Genomic DNA, 12,065 nt, shown 5'->3' with positions numbered 1-12,065 from the left:
CCTTATATCATGATAAATGTTTATTATTCATGCTAGAATTGTATTAACCGGAAACTTGATACATGTGTGAATACATAGACAAATAGAGTGTCACTAGTATGCCTCTACTTGACTAGCTCGTTGAATCAAATATGGTTATGTTTCCTAACCATAGACAAAGAGTTGTAATTTGATTAACGGGAACACATCATTAGGAGAATGATGTGATTGACTTGACCCATTCCGTTAGCTTAGCACTTGATCGTTTAGTTTGTTGCTATTGCTTTCTTCATGACTTATACATGTTCCTGTGACTATGAGGTTATGCAACTCCCTTTTACTAGAGGAACACTTTGTGTGCTACCAAACGTCACAACGTAACTGGGTGATTATAAAGGTGCTCTACAGGTGTCTTCAAAGGTACTTGTTGGGTTGGCGTATTTCAAGATTAGGATTTGTCACTCCGATTGTTGGAGAGGTATCTCTGGGCCCACTCGGTAATACACATCACTCAAGCCTTGCAAGAATTGTAACTAATGAGTTAGTTGCGGGATGATGTATTACGGAACGAGTAAAGAGACCTGCCGGTAACGAGATTGAACTAGGTATTGAGATACCGACGATCGAATCTCGGGCAAGTAACATACCGATGACAAAGGGAACAACATATGTTGTTATGCGGTTTGACCGATAAAGATCTTCGTAGAATATGTAGGAGCCAATATGAGCATCCAGGTTCCGCTATTGGTTATTGACCGATGACGTGTCTCGGTCATGTCTACATAGTTCTCGAACCCGTAGGGTCCGCATGCTTAAAGTTCAATGACGGTTATATTATGAGTTTATGTGTTTTGATGTATCGAAGGTAGTTCAGAGTCCCAGATGTGATCACGACATGACGAGGAGTCTCAAAATGATCGAGACATGAAGATTGATATATTGGACGACTATATTCGGACACCGGAATGGTTCCGGGGGTTATCGGATATATACCGGAGTACCGGGGGGTTACCGGAACCCCCCCGGGGGTTATTGGGCCTCATGGGCCCAAGTGGTGGAAGAGGAGAGGCGGAAGGAGGTGGAGCGCGGCCCCCCTTGCCCCAATCCTAATTGGGAAAGGGAAGGGGGCGGCGCCCCCCCCTTCTCCTTCCTTCTCTCTACCTCCTCCTCCCCCCTTCTCCTAGTTGGAATAGGAAAGGGGGGGGCAAAACCTACTTGGAGTAGGATTGCCCCCCCCTTGGGCGCGCCTCCTCCCCTTGGCCGGCCCCCTCCTCCTCCCCCCTTTATATACAGAGGAGGGGGCACCCCATAGACACAACAATTGATCTCTTGGATCTTTTAGCCGTGTGCGGTGCCCCCCTCCACCATAATCCACCTCGGTCATATCATAGCGGTGCTTAGGCGAAGCCCTGTGTCGGTAGAACATCATCATCGTCACCACGCCATCGTGCTGATGGAACTCTCCCTCAAAGCTCGGCTGGATCGGAGTTCGAGGGACATCATCGAGTTGAACGTGTGCAGAACTCGGAGGTGCCGTGCGTTCGGTGCTTGATCGGTCGGATCGTGAAGACGTACGACTACATCAACCGCGTTGTGCTAACGCTTCCGCTTTCATTCTACGAGGGTACGTGGACACACTCTCCCCTCTCGTTGCTATGCATCACCATGATCTTCCGTGTGCGTAGGAATTTTTTTGAAATTACTACGTTCCCCAACAAAGGACTCACGAGAAGATATCACAACATAACTCTAGACACAAATTAAAATAATACAAGCTTTATATTACAAGCCAGGGGCCTCGAGGGCTCAAATACATAAGCTCGAATACACAACAGTTAGCGGAAGCAATAATATCTGAGTACAGACATAAGTTAAACAAGTTTGCCTTAAGAAGGCTAGCACAAAAGTAGCAATGATCAAAAAGGCAATGCCTCCAGCTGCCTGGGACCTCCTAATTACTCCTCCAAGCCAAACTCCATGTAGGAACATCCTCGGGATCCTCTGGCTCCTGGACTCCATCATCTGGTTGCGACATCCGAGACAAATGGAAAATGGGGAAAAGAGGGAGCAAAACAACCATGAGTACTCATCCAAAGTACTCGCAAGCAAGGATCTACACCACATATGCATTGGTATCAATGAAATGGGTAGTATCTGTGGATTGAACTACAGAATGCCAGAATAAGAGGGGGATAGCTAGTCCTATCGAAGACTACGCTTCTGGCTGCCTCCATCTTGAAACATGTAAAAGAGAGTAGCAAGAGCAGCATCAAGGAACACTGCATAGCATAATCCTACCCGGCAATCCTCCCCTCGTCGCCCTGTGGGAAAGCAATCACCGGGTTGTATCTAGAACTTGTAAGAGGTGTGTTTTATTAAGTATCCAGTTCTAGTTGTCATAAGGTCGGAATACAACCCTGGGTCGTCCTTTTACCGAAGGACGCGACTATTCGAATAGATAAACTTCCCTGTAGGGGTGCACTACATTACCCAACATGCTCGATCCCTCTGGCCGGACACACTTTCCTGGGTCATGCCCAGCCTCGGAAGATCAACACGTCGCAGCCCTACCTAGGCACAACAGAGAGGTCAGCATGCCGGTCTAAATCCTATGCACGTAGGGGTCTGGGCCCATCGCCCATTGCACACCTGCACGTTGCAAACGCGGCCGGTAAGCAGACCTAGCCTTCCTAATACAAGAGCAGGCGTTCCAGTCCAATTCGGCGCGCGCCGCTCAGTCGCTGACGTCAAGAAGGCTTCGACTGATACCACGACGTCGAGTGCCCATAATTGTTCTCGCGTAGTTGGTTAGTGCGTATAGGCCAGTGGCCAGACTCAGATCAAATATCCAGATCTCGTTAAGCATGTTATTTGAAGTATCCGCGGACGCCGACCAGGGACCAGGCCCACCTGTCTCCTAGGTGGTCGCAACCTGCCATGTCGCTCCGCCATAAAGTAACCATCAAGGGGCTGTTGGGAACCCAGGCCCACCACTACCTGGGTGGAACCACCTGCCCCTTCAGCCCCATCTCCGAATCATCAACATAAGTATGTGATAGTATAGCATATACCCGTGATCACCTCTCGAGTGATCACGGCCTAGTAATATGGCATGGCAGACGGACAAGAGTGTAGGGCCACTGATGTAAACTAGCAACTTATTCTAAGCATTAGGATAGCAGGTAAAGGTATCAACAGTAGTAACAAGGACATGCTATGCAGCAGTATAGGATCAAACCGAGGAAGCAGTAACACTACTCTAGTGCAAGCAGTAGAGGGAAGGAGTAGGCGATATCGGGATGAACAAGGGGGGGGGGGGCTTGCCTGGAAGCTCTGCTGGAAAGGAAGGGTCGTTGTCGACATAGTCGATCACTGGGCATCATCGGTCTCGGGGTCTACCGAAGAGAATAGGGGGGAGAATCAATAAATAGCAAGCATACAAATGCAACAGAAAGCACAACAAGACGATATGCAGAGCTAGGTTTGACCTAACATAGTGCTACACATTGCAGACGGAGAGGGAAAACATCCGAGGATGATTTCCCGGCGTTAGACGGATTCCGGACGGATGAAAGAGAGGGGACGGTTCCATGTTCAACATGCTAGGGGCATGTGACAGATGAGCGGACCACATATTTGGATTCGTTGGAATTTTTTGAGCAACTTTCATATAGAAAACTTTTTCATCTGAGTTACAGATTATTTTCTATGATTTTCTAAAGTTTTAATAGTTTTCTGAAATTATTTAAATTAACAGAATTAACAGAAAAAGGAATATGACATCAGCATTGCGTGGGGATGATGTCAGCAGCCAACAGACTCGCTGACCAGGTCAAACATGACCTGTGGGTCTAGTGGGACCCACATGTCATACACAGAGAGCTAACAGAGTTTTAAAACTAACTAAACAGAGTTATTTAGCAGGTAGGCCCCACCTTTCATAGACTAATTAACTAAACGAATTAGTTTTAATTATTAAAATGTTTTAATTAGAGGATTAAGTGGTGGGGACCGCACGTCAGCGTCACAGAGATGCCTAGTCAGCAGAGTGACTCAGTCAACAGCGCCCCACGGCCCCACAGTTAGTGGCTCAGGGGGCGGGCCCCAGGCGTCCTCATCAGCCCATGGCGGCGCTAGTCGCTAGAGTAACTCCGGCAGGCCGTTTCACGATGGCGCATCGCCGACGAGGTTCGGAAACAGCAGTTCAACGTCTATTTGACGCGTGAGAGACGCCGTTCGGACGCGGTGAACGAGCCACGTCGAGTGGCGGCAGCGGCAACAGCTGGGGAGGCTGGAAAGGGCGCCGGCCATGAGCTGCAGCGGCAGCGGCTTCTGGGCAACGGCGGAAACGACGCTAGAGAGGGTGGTTGCACGAATTGGAGGGTGCTACGGGTCCCTACGGTGTTGGGGAGCACGCCCGAGAACTCGATCGAGCTCAATGTCGACCGAAACAACGACGACGAATGGCGCGGTGGAGACGTCCTATGGCCATGGTGGCTAGCTGGGCTACGGGGACGGAAAGGAGCAAGGGAGAGGGGGAGCATGTGAGGTGCTCACCGAGGAGCGCATGGGTGGCTCGTCGACAACTTAGGAGTGCAGATGGCGAGGAATCGCGGCGACATCGTCGCGATGGCCGGAGAAGGGGATCGGGTCGCCGACGTTGTTGTGCTGCTCCCCGACTTGATCCAATGGCACCGGATAAAGGGGTTGACGGTGCTGGGGCTCCCGGACAGATCGGCGAGGTCACAGGGGCTCGGTGGCCGCGGGGTCGACGGAGATGTGGCGGCGGCCACGCTCGGTTGTGCTCGGCAGAGAGTAGGGAGGAGTGGGCGAGCTCCAGGGAGAGGGAGAGGGGGAAGTGGGCGCTAAGGTTAGGAGAGGTGGCATGGCGTCACCCTTATCCCCTCTCAGAGCCGTAGGATGGATGACGCATAGCAGCTTGCCGGCGTGTCAGCGCGTGCGGCTGACAACTCGCGATAGGAAGGGGAAGGCCAGGGAGTGGGCTAGGCTGCGGCTGCTGTAGACTAGAGCCCACATACACAGTAGACTCTAGGCCTTTTCTAATTTTATTTTCAGTTTCCAATTATACTTTCCTATTGCATTTTCTTTTAGCTAGCAATTGTATTTTGTAAAATATGGGACTAGCCAAAACAAATACTAGGCAATGGTTGGCACTGCCACAAAAAGTTTGGAGCCAAATGGAGAAGTCTAAGCATTTTTGAAAAATGAAAAGACCAACTTAAATACTGCTGGACCAGGAAATAAATTTCCAGGGGCAATTTGGGAGTTCCAAAAAATGTTGGTTTCAATTTTATAATTACCTTGGGATCATTTGCAACATCATGAACATTTTTGTTTGCATGACAGAAGAAGTAAATATCCGACTTGTATTTCAAATGGAATTTGGTTTTGATTTTCATCAAGTGGCAATTTAGTCTAAAAAAATGATGACATGGCATCATTAAAAGGGGGATCACTATAGCATGATTCTCGGGGTGTTACACTAACCTATTGGCATAGTGCCAAGTGCCAGTTGCTGTTTTTCCATGTTTTTTACATTGCAGAAAATCAATATCAAACGGGGTCCAAATGCCACGAAACTTTACGGATATTTTTATGGACCAGAAGGAACATAATGGGCCCTGGCTGCGCCTGGGGGTGCCCCGAGGGGAGCACAACCCACCAGGGAGCGCCAGGAGGCCGAGGCGCGCCCTGGTGGGTTGTGCCCACCTCGGGTGTGTTGGGGAACGTAGTAATTTCAAAAAAAATCCTACGCACACGCAACATCAAGGTGATGCATAGCAACGAGAGGGTAAAGTGTCCTCCACGTACCCTCCTAGAGCATTAAGCGGAAGTGTTATAACAACGCGGTTGATGTAGTCGTACGTCTTCACGATCGACCGATCCTCAGCACCGAACGTACGGCACCTCCGCGTTCAGCACACGTTCATCTCGGTGACGTCCCGCGAACTCACGATCCAGTAGAGCTCGAGGGAGAGTTTCGTCAGCACGGCGGCATGGTGACGATGTTGATGAAGCTATCGTCACAGGGCTTCGCCTAAGCACCGCTACGATATAACCGAGGTGGATTATGGTGGAGGGGGGCACCGCACACGGCTAAGAGATCAACAGATCAATTGTTGTGTCTTTGGGGTGCCCCCTACCCCCGTATATAAAGGGGGGAGGAGGAGAGGTTTGGCCAAGGGAGAGGCGCGCCCAAGGGGGGGCAATCCTTCTCCAAGTAGGTTTGCACCCTCCCTTTCCTATTCCAAGAAGGAGAAGGGGGAAGGAGGAGGTGGAGAGAAGGAAGGAGAGGGGGGCCGCCGCCCCTTCCCCTTGTCCAATTAGGATTGGGGCAAGGGGGGCCGTGTGCCACCTCCTGGCTGCCCTCTCTCTTCTCCACTAAGGCCCATAAGGCCCAATAGCTTCCGGGGGGGGGTCCGGTAACCCCCGGTACTCCGGTATATGTCCGAAACCTCCCGGAACCCTTCCGGTGTCCGAACATAGTCATCCAATATATCGATCTTTACGTCTCGACCATTTCGAGACTCCTCGTCATGTCCGTGATCGTGTCTGGGACTCTGAACTACCTTCGGTACATCAAAAGACAAAAACTCATAATACTGATCATCATAGAACTTTAAGCGTGCGGACCCTACGGGTTCGAGAACTATGTAGACATGACCGAGACATGTCTCCGGTCAATAACCAATAGCGGAACCTGGATGCTCATATTGGTTCCTACATATTCTATGAAGATCTTTATTGGTCAAACCACATAACAACATACGTTGTTCCCTTTGTCATCGCTATGTTACTTGCCCGAGATTCGATCGTCGGTATCTCGATACCTAGTTCAATCTCGTTACCGGCAAGTCTGTTTACTCATTCCGTAATGCATCATCCTGCAACTAATTCATTAGTTGCATTGCTTTCAAGGCTTATAGTGATGTGCATTACCGAGAGGGCCCAGAGATACCTCTCCGACAATCGGAGTGACAAATCCTATTCTTGATCTATGCCAACTCCACGAACACCATCGGAGACACCTGTAGAGAACCTTTATAATCACCCAGTTACGTTGTGGCGTTTGGTAGCACACAAAGTGTTCCTCCGGTATTCGGGAGTTGCACAATCTCATAGTCATAGGAACATGTATAAGTCATGAAGAAAGCAATATCAGTAAACTTAAACGATCAAGTGCTAAGCTAACGAAATGGGTCAAGTCAATCACATCATTCTCCTAATGATGTGTTCCCGTTGATAAAATAACAACTTATGTCTATGGCTAGGAAACTCAACCATATTTAATCAACGAGCTAGTCAAGTAGAGGCATACTAGTGACGTTATGTTTGTCTATGTATGAACACATGTATTAAGTTTCCGGTTAATACAATTCCAGCATGAATAATAAACATTTATCATGATATGAGGAAATAAATAATAACTTTATTATTACCTCTAGGGCATATTTCCTTCAGTCTCCCACTTGCACTAGAGTCAATAATCTAGATTACACAGTAATGATTCTAACACCCATGGAGTCTTGGTGTTGATCATGTTTTGCCCGTGGAAGAGGTTAGTCAACGGGTCTGCAACATTCAGATCCGTATGTATCTTGCAAATCTCGATGTCTCCCACCTGGACTTGATCCCTGATGGAATCGAAGCGTCTCTTAATGTGCTTGGTTCTCTTGTGAAATTTGGATTCCTTTGCCAAAGCAATATCACTAGTATTGTCACAAAAGATTTTCATTGGACCCGATGCACTAGGTATAACACCCAGATCGGATATGAACTCCTTCATTTGATGCTTCCGAAGCAGCTATGTACTCCGCTTCACACGTAGATCCTGCCACGACATGTAGATCCGCCAAAGCTTGCATCGACGTAACCATTTACGACAAGCTTTTTGTCACCTCCATAAACGAGAAACATATCCTTAGTCCTTTTCAGGTATATTAGGATGTTCTTGACCGCTGTCCAGTGATCCACTCCTGTATTACTTTGGTACCACCCTGCTAAACTAATAGCAAGGCACACATCAGGTCTGGTACACAGCATTGCATACATGATAGAGCCTATGGCTGAAGCATAGGTAAAACTTTTCATTTTCTCTCTATTTTCTGTAGTGGTCGGGCATTGAGTCTTACTCAACTTCACACCTTGTAACACAGGAAAGAACCCTTTCTTAGGTTGATCCATTTTGAATTTCTTCAAGACTTTATAAAGGTATGTGCTTTGTGAAAGTCCAATTAAGCGTCTTGATCTATCTCTATAGATCTTGATGCCCAATATATAAGCAGCTTCTTCGGGTCTTTCATTGAAAAACTCTTATTCAAGTATCCTTTTATGCTATCTAGAAATTCTATATCATTTCCAATCAACAATATGTCATCCACATATAATATTAGAAATGCTATAGAGCTCCCACTCACTTTCTTGTAAATACACGCTTCTCCAAAAGTCTGTATAAAACCATACGCTTTGATCACACTATCAAAACGTTTATTTCAACTCCGAGAGGCTTGCATCAGTCCATAAATGGATCGTTGGAGCTTGCACACTTTGTTAGTACCCTTTGGATCGATAAAACCTTCAGATTGCATCATATACAACTCTTCTTCCAGAAATCCATTCAGGAATGCAGTCTTTACATCCATTTGCCAAATTTCATAATCATAAAATGCGACAATTGCTAACATGATTCGGACGGACTTAAGCATCGCTACGGGTGAGAAGATATCATCTTAGTCAAATCCTTGAACTTGTCAAAAACCTTTTGCAACAAGTTGAGCTTCGTAGACAGTAACGTTACCGTCAGCGCCAGTCTTCTTCTTGAAGATCCATTTATTTTCGATTGCTTGCCGATCATTGGGCAAGTCAACCGAAGTCCACACTTTGTTCTCATACATGGATCCCATCTCAGATTTCATGGCGTCAAGCCATTTTGTAGAATCTGGGCTCATCATCGCTTCCTCATAGTTCGTAGGCTTGTCATGGTTAAGTAACATGACCTCCAGAACAGGATTACCATACCACTATGGTGCAGATCTTACTCTGGTTGACCTATGAGGTTCAGTAGTAACTTGATCTGAAGTTTCATGATCATGATCATTAGCTTCCTCACTAATTGGTGTAGGTGTCACTGGAACCGGTTTCTGTGATGAACTACTCTCCAATAAGGGAGCAGGTACAGTTACCTCATCAAGTTCTACTTTCCTCCCACTCACTTCTTTTGAGAGAAACTCCTTCTATAGAAAGGATCCATTCTTAGCAACAAATGTCTTGCCTTCGGATCTGTGATAGAAGGTGTACCCAACAGTCTCCTTTGGGTATCCTATGAAGACACATTTCTCCGATTTGGGTTCGAGCTTATCAGGTTGAAGATTTTTCACATAAGCATCGCAGCCCCAAACTTTAAGAAACGACAACTTTGGTTTCTTGCCAAACCACGGTTCATAAGGTGTCGTCTCAACAGATTTCGATGGTGCCCTATTTAACGTGAATGCAGCCGTCTCTAAAGCATAACCCCAAAACAATAGCGGTAAATCAGTAAGAGACATCATAGATCGCACCATATCTAGTAAAGTATGATTACGACGTCCGGACACACCATTACACTGTGGTGTTCCGGGTGGCGTGAGTTGCGAAACTATTCCACATTGTTTCAAATGTAGACCAAACTCGTAACTCAAATATTCTCCTCCACAATCAGATCGTAGAAACTTTATTTTCTTGTTACGATGATTTTCCACTTCACTCTGAAATTCTTTGAACTTTTCAAATGTTTCAGACTTATGTTTCATTAAGTAGATATACCCATATCTGCTCAAATCATCTGTGAAGGTGAGAAAATAATGATACCCGCCGCGAGCCTCAATATTCATCAGAGCACATACATCAGTATGTATGATTTCCAATAAGTCTGTTGCTCGCTCCATTGTTCCAGAGAACGGTGTTTTAGTCATCTTTCCCATGAGGCATGGTTCGCAAGTACCAAGTGATTCATAATCAAGTGATTCCAGAAGTCCATCAGTATGGAGTTTCTTCATGCGCTTTACGCCAATATGACCCAAACGGCAGTGCCACAAATAAGTTGCACTATCATTATCAACTCTGCATATTTTGGCTTCAACATTATGAATATGTGTATCACTACTATCGAGATTCAACACAAATAGACCACTCTTCAAGGGTGCATGACCATAAAAGATTTTACTCATATAAATAGAACAACCATTATTCTCAGATTTAAATGAATAACCGTCTCGCATCAAACAAGATCTAGATATAATGTTCATGCTTAACGCTGGCACCAAATAATAATTATTCAGGTCTAAAACTAATCCCGAAGGTAGATGTAGAGGTAGCGTGCCGACGGTGATCACGTCGACATTGGAACCATTTCCCACGCGCATCGTCACCTCGTCCTTAGCCAGTCTACGCTTAATCCGTAGTCCCTATTTCAAGTTACAAATATTAGCAACAGAACCAATATCAAATACCCAGGTGCTACTGCGAGCTCTAGTAAGGTACACATCAATAACATGTATATCACATATACCTTTGTTCATCTTGCCATCCTTCTTATCCGCCAAATACTTGGGGCAGTTCCGCTTCCAGTGACCACTCCCTTTGCAGTAGAAGCACTTAGTCTCAGGCTTAGGTCCAAACTTGGGTTTCTTTTCTTGAGCAACAACTTGTTTGCCATTCTTCTTGAAGTTTCCTTTATTCTTCCCTTTACCCTTTTTCTTGAAACTGGTGGTCTTGTTGACCATCAACAATTGATGCTCCTTCTTGATTTCTATCTCCGCAGCCTTTAGCATTGCGAAGAGCTCGGGAATTGTCTTATCCATCCCTTGCATATTATAGTTCATCACAAAGCTCTTGTAGCTTGGTGGCAGTGATTGAAGAACTCTGTCAATGACACTATCAACTGGAAGATTAACTCCCAGCCGAGTCAAGTGGTTATGATATCTAGACATTCTGAGTATATGTTCACTAACAAAACTATTCTCCTGCATCTTGTAGCTGTAGAATTTATGGGAGACTTCATATCTCTCAATCCAGGCATTTGCTTGAAATATTAACTTCAACTCCTGGAACATCTCATATGCCCCATGACGTTCAAAACATCGTTGAAGTCCCGGTTCTAAGCCGTAAAGCATGGCACACCGAACTATTGAGTAGTCATCAGCTTTGCTCTACCATACGTTCATAACATCTGGCGTTGCTCATGCAGCGGGTTTGGCACCCAACGGTGCTTTGCTACCTCTTGAGCACTGCGTTGGTTTTCCCTTGAAGAGGAAACGGTGATGCAGCAAAGTAGCGTAAGTATTTCCCTCGGTTTTTGAAAACCAAGGTATCAATCCAGTAGGAGGCTACGTGTGAGTCCCTCTCACCTGCACAAAACAAATAAATCCTCGCAACCAACGCGATAAGGGGTTGTCAATCACTACATGGTCACTTGCGAGAGTGAGATCTGATAGATATGATAAGATAATATTTTTGGTATTTTTATGATAAAGATGCAAAGTAAAATAAAAGGTAATGAAAATAAATAAGTATTGGAAGATTAATATGATGAAGATAGACCCGGGGGCCATAGGTTTCACTAATGGCTTCTCTCAAGAGCATAAGTATTTTACGGTGGGTGAACAAATTACTGTTGAGCAATTGACATAATTGAGCATAGTTATGAGAATATCTAGGTATGATCATGTATATAGGCATCACGTCCAAGACAAGTAGGCCGACTCCTGCCTGCATCTACTACTATTACTCCACACATCGACCGCTATCCAGCATGCATCTAGAGTATTAAGTTCATAAGAACAGAGTAATGCCTTAAGCAAGATGACATGATGTAGAGGGATAAACTCATGCAATATGATGAAAACCCCATCTTGTTATCCTCGATGGCAACAATACAATATGTGCCTTGCTACCCCTACTGTCACTGGGAAAGGACACCACAAGATTGAACCCAAAGCTAAGCACTTCTCCCATTGCAAGAAAGATCAATCTAGTAGGCCAAACCAAACTGATAATTCGAAGAGACTTGCAAAGATAACCAATCATAC

General features: G+C 45.9%; 1 pseudogene; it reads right to left on the bottom strand.

Moving 5' to 3' along the window:
- Positions 1–8,707: 8,707 nt before the first annotated feature.
- On the bottom strand, positions 8,708–11,056 carry LOC147980438 (uncharacterized; annotated as a pseudogene).
- Positions 11,057–12,065: the final 1,009 nt, after the last annotated feature.

The sequence above is a fragment of the Triticum urartu genome, chromosome 3A, assembly GCF_056163025.1.
Source record: "Triticum urartu cultivar PI428250 chromosome 3A, HENAU_Tu73, whole genome shotgun sequence".
In the NCBI taxonomy this organism is placed as follows: domain Eukaryota; kingdom Viridiplantae; phylum Streptophyta; class Magnoliopsida; order Poales; family Poaceae; genus Triticum; species Triticum urartu.
Note: the sequence above shows the minus strand (reverse complement) of the source record. Positions and strands in the feature narration are given on the sequence as shown.